This window comes from Mesoplodon densirostris, chromosome 7 (genome assembly GCF_025265405.1).
Source record: "Mesoplodon densirostris isolate mMesDen1 chromosome 7, mMesDen1 primary haplotype, whole genome shotgun sequence".
NCBI classification, from domain to species: Eukaryota; Metazoa; Chordata; class Mammalia; order Artiodactyla; family Ziphiidae; genus Mesoplodon; species Mesoplodon densirostris.
Window position 1 is genome coordinate 71469157 of NC_082667.1, and position 5554 is coordinate 71474710.

The following is a 5554-nucleotide window of genomic DNA, read 5'->3' on the forward strand; positions in this document are numbered from 1 at the left end:
CACGGGCCTCTCACTGTTGTGGTCTCTCCCATTGCAGAGCACAGGCTCCAGACGCGCAGGCTCAGCGGCCAAGGCTCACGGGCCCAGCTGCTCCGCGGCATGTGGGATCCTCCCGGACCGGGGCACGAACCCACGTCCCCTGCATCAGCAGGCAGACTCCCAACCACTGCGCCACCAGGGAAGCCCAGGAGGTACAATTTTGTCTGGCTTCTTTTGCTCATGATAATTATTTTGAGATTCATCCCTGTTGCTGCATGTACCAACAGTTCATTCCTTTTTATTGCTGAGTAGTAGTTCATCATGTGTTTTTTTGCTTTTTGGGTTTTTTTGGTCGCACCATGAGGCTTGTGGGATCTTAGTTCCCTGACCAGGGATTGAACCAGGGGCCTCATCAGTAAAAGCGCAGAGTCCTAACCACTGGACCACCAGGGAATTCCCTCCATCATATGGATGGACCACATTCTGTTTATCCATTCACTTCCTGATGGAGAAAGTTGAATTGTTTCCAATTCAAGTTTGGGGCAATTACAAATAAAGTTGCTACATCCACACAAGTCTTTGTACAGACATATGTTTTCATTCTCTTGGGTAAATATATAGAAGTGGATTGTCTGGATCATAGGGTAGATGTATGTTTAGCCTTCTACGAAACTGCCAAGCCATTTTTCTAAGTGGTTGTAATTTTACATTCCTGCAAGTGGTGTCTGAGAATTCCAGTTGCTCTATATCTTCATCCACACATGGTATGATCAACTCTTTTATGTTTAGCCATTCTAGTGGGAGTTTAGTAGCATCTCACTATGGTTTTAATTTGAATTTCTCTACTGACTAATGAGCATGTTTTTATGTCCACAGCGCCTCTTTTAAACTGGGCATAGGATTGCTCAACTACAGACTATGTTTTTCAGCCTCCCTTGCAGCTAAGTGTAATCATATGATTAATAAACTGTGAGAGAAATTAATTTTTTAAACTTCACTCCTGCTTACTTAAGACAAAATTGCTTGCCCTCATTCCATAGTTTGTATCAATCTGTGTTCGCTGCAGTAATACTGCATAAAACCACCCTAAAATTCAGTGGTAAACAAACGTGAGTATTTCTTTCTTGCTGACAGATCTGCAGGTCTCAAAGCAGCTGCTCTGTTCCCAGCCATGGGTCAAGTTCAGGTCTGCCCCACATGTCTCATTCCCACGCCCAAGCTCCAGAGACAGCAGTCACCTTGGGCAGGTTCTGCTCACAGCTGAGGTCAGAAGCTCCCAGAGGAGCAAACAGAAACTTATGATGCCTGTTAAGGCCTAGACTTGGAACCAGGGCAGGGAAGTTTATTCCTCTTGTGGCGATAGACCAAAAAGAAGTGAATATTTGCTGGACAATGAAATCTCCCAGTGAACTCTTCCCCCTCCCACAAGGTAGAACACAGGTGAGTCTGTGACCCACACTTGACCATGAAGCTGAGGTTATTATTCTAGGGATGGTGGAGCCACAGGACGGAGGGCACCTGGGTCCCTGAGAGTCCTTGTAGAGCCGAACTGCCCGCACACCGGTTCCACTCTCAACCTGAGTATGTTGAAGTGAGGATGCAATAACCTCCATCTTCTTTATGACGCTGCATTTTTAACCCTCTTTGTTTCCGCAACCTAGACTTCACCCTAGTATATGCTCCAGCTTTTCCTTTTCTGACATAGGGAAAATTTGTTTTTGTTTTGCTTTGCTTTAATCTCTTCTCAGGTGGAAAAAAAATTTACCAAGCATTCTTTCATGATTAGCAGCCAGAAGAGGGAAGGTCCCGGGGTCAAAATGCAAAAGTTAATACTTCACATTACCATCCAGCCACATGACCTACCCTGCTGGGTGTTTCCAAGAATTCTGGAAACTGACTTGCCACGTTCAGAGCTCGGCCTTCCCTGCTCTCCTGCCCGTCCAGCGCATTCACCTTCCTCCCACACAGAGTTCCCGGCTCTGCTGCTCCCGGTGCCTCCCTCCCCAGGCCTGTGGCTGGTCTTGCAGAGCCAGGTGCCAGCGCCGGTCCTGGTATCCTTGCCTCTGACTGGCAGTGCCTCCACCCAGCCTCGCTCCACTCAACAAACATGAAATAGCAGGCTAGGGCATCTCCTGAAGTTCTGCTCTCATTAGCACACTGGGAGGTAAGTGCAGACAACCAGGGAGAATTTACCCTGCAGCAACAGGCTTCTCTGGAGAAGCCAAACACACCCCAGCAGGTAGCGAGTGCAGAGGCTGGGGGCCTCTAAGTGCCTCTGAAAACGTTCCTTTTCCCTCTGCACCGAGCCAGCCCCTTCCTCCCTTGCCCTGTGTCTTCTGCAGCCCCAGCCCCGTTTTCGTGCTCCTTCAGCGGGCGCAGCTGTCAGGCTCTTCTCCAGGGGAGCTTCCTGAGAGCCTGGGACACGGCCCAGCCTCATCTGGGGCTGCTTCTCCTCCACGCACACTCTCTGGCCACTAGCAACTCCACCCCGTTGCAGGAAAGCCCCGGATCTCACTGCCTGCTCCCCTCCCTGCCCTCAAGGCCCTTACCCTCTTCTCCACCTGGGCAAACTCCTTCCCATCCTCCAAGTTCTGATTAAATGACACCTCCTTGAAGATGCTTGCCCTTGGCCTCCATACACAGTGCTTACATCCTCCTCTGGCTTCCACTGACCCACGGGCAACTCTGTTCTAGTTCCAGCCCCTCTGTATCATTGTGAGGTGTTTAACTTTTTCCCCACCAATCAGTCTGTGTCTGCTTTGAGGTAAAGGTCAAAGTCTTTTTTTGGTATTTGGGTCTCCAGCACCTGGTCTAGTGCCAAATAAATGACAAGTATTGAGTCCATGTTTATTGATGCCTGGAGCAATGAATGAGCAAAAACACACACTGAAGAAATAAAGAGCTAGTCAGATGCGAGTCTGCTTGGATGCACTTTCCCTCTCAAGCGCTTATTTCTGTTGAAGTATGTCTTATATATTTATTTTCAATCTCCTCTTCCACCCCACGTGTGAACTCTGTGAAGACACAGGCTGAGTCTGTTTCATTCACTGGGTATCTTCAGTACCCAGTTTAGGGCCTGGACCTTAGAAGGTGCACAATAAATATCTGTTGTAGAAATGAAAAAAGTGAACACATACTGGATTGGAGGATAACAGGGTGTTTGAATGGGTACCAGGATAAAAGCAGGAAAGGTCCAGTCTAGTTTTACAATCTAGAGAGACCTGGCCACTTCTTCTTGAGGAAAAAGAGTTTAACTGGCCTCTTGGTTTCATAAAGATAAGGCCCAGGCTTAATCTAAAAGTGTAGGTTAAGGAAATTCAGGGCCAACCTTCTTTACAAAATAATTATTAAGCGTCTGCCCTATGACAAGGACCGGTATCTGTACTTTTTTTAATGTTAAAAGAATGGCAGTTTTTCCTTTGGTTCTGTTTTGTTACTCCTGATGAGTGGTAGATGTGTCATGGCCTTGGGCCCAGAGAGAAAAAAGAGATGAGAGAAGATGCCGAGCTGAGGGAAAGCAGCAACGCCCCTCCCTGGCCCCTCCTCCCAGGACCAGGGAGAAAGAGGCAGGGACAGGGCTCCTTGTGATGGGCTGTAGATAATGGCCATGGGAACTCTGATACTGAAGGTTTAATTCTAAGTTCTTTCTGTGGGCCACAATTTCCTTAGAATCTCCTCAATACAATCCATTACCCGTGACAACTGTATGTCGGGGTGGGGGGGTGGCCTTGGAGAGTAAGGCAGGCTGCTGTGTCCATGCTTAGAGCAAACGGTTATGGGGGGAGGAGAGGGGCCAGAGCAGCACGGACAGCTGCGGAGGATGAAGGGAGAAGCCTGCAACTGCAGCTCACAGAGGAGGGGACGAGCAACACCCACCACAAGGAAACACTCCCCAGAAAGCCTCAGAGAGATTCAAGAGGGGCTGAGACTTCCTCCAGGCAGGCAGGGTGAGGGCCCCAGGTATCGTACGAGAACAGTAAAGGAAAGAAGGCTGCAAGAGCCCAGAGTATGGGAAGGCACAGATTACTAAAGGATGGTTGGATAGATGGATGGACGGAAGGATAGATGGAGGGGTGGATGGGTATATGGAGAGATGGGTAGAAGAAGAGATGGATGGAGCGGAGAATGAGTGGAAAAATGAATGGATAAGTGGCCATTATTACTTTTTCTGCTTACAGGTATGTGGACCCAAACAGAGAGACTGGCCACTTGGATGTCAGAGTTATAAAGGAAACGGGTGAACGTGTTGCCCATCTGGAACTCACTTCACTGCCTAGAGTTCTAAAAAATAAGCCTGTCTCTTCTACTTCCTGGCCCTCTGCCCTGGCAAGCCCGGTCCCAGGCTGGTGCGTGGATATGCCTCAATCAGCCCAGGGGAGGAAATCTCCTAGTTAAAATATTCAACTGCAGCAGCTAAGAATGCGCACTGATTAGCCAAGTGCATCCCAGGCCCGGCTACTCCACTCCACCGCAGAGGCCTGATTAGTGAAGGAGGAGGCTCAATCAGCACAGCCTGCAGGCCCTAGACAGGGCCCTGGCACTGCCAGCTCCTCACGGGCTGTCCCTCCGGGGGGTGGGGCAGGCGGAGGGAGGAGCCATTGCTGAGCCCCAGAAAGTCAGCCTGCTCCAGGTCTCCTGCCGCCTCTCTAAGACCAGGACCTTATCAGCACCTCACAGTCTGCCAGGCTGAGTTTCCTATCTTTTTTTTTGCGGTACGAGGGCCTCTCACCATTGTGGCCTCTCCCGTTGTGGAGCACAGGCTCCGGATGCACAGGCTCAGCGGCCATGACTCACGGGCCCAGCCGTTCCGTGGCATGTGGTATCTTCCCGGACCGCGGCGCGAACCCGTGTCCCCTGCATCGGCAGGCAGACTCTCAACCACTGCGCCACCAGGGAAGCCCTGAGTTTCCTATCATTTAATCATTTCATCATCACAGCACTTTGAAGCTAATATTATTACTACCCCCATTGTACAGATGAGGAGACTGAGGCTCAGTGAAGTCAGGTAGGCTACAGAACTAGAATTCAAACCCAAGTCTTAAGTCCACATGTAGTACTATCCCTGCTACAAGCATCTATCTAACAGTGAGGGCGCCCAGCCTTTCCATCCAAAAGGGCTGGGCAGATAGGATGAGGCTGATAAGGGAGTCCCTCCTTTGTGGGTTCATCTTGGCTTCTCCAAAGGAGACAGCCACACAGACGTCTATTCCTGGACCTACCTGCAGCTCCCAGATAAACCCTTCAAGACCCTCAGAAAGAGACCCTCCATGTCACACATGAGAAAACTGAGGCTCAAAACAATATTTTCCTCAAGGTTGTTTATCAAATAGCTAATCCATACAGGTGGAATTTGAATCCAAAGCCTGTGCAGTACTATTTTACCATATGAAGCTATCTCATTTGCCTGGAGTTTTGGAGTAACTGGACCCACCACATCACCCTTATAATAGTTAAGTCTCTAACTACTGGTTACAAATGGAAGAAACTCCAATCCAAACTAGAGTAAGAAAGGGGAATTAACTGGCTCACAAAACTGAAAAGTCTGAAGGGAGTTTCAGCTGCAGCTTGACTGGAC

General features: G+C 49.3%; 1 non-coding gene across 1 annotated transcript; it reads right to left on the bottom strand.

The window, feature by feature from the left end:
- Window positions 1-359: 359 nt before the first annotated feature.
- Window positions 360-432, bottom strand: TRNAK-UUU (transfer RNA lysine (anticodon UUU)). The gene has a single exon. It is a non-coding gene; the product is annotated as a tRNA-Lys (tRNA).
- Between the last annotated feature and the right edge of the window lie 5122 nt (window positions 433-5554).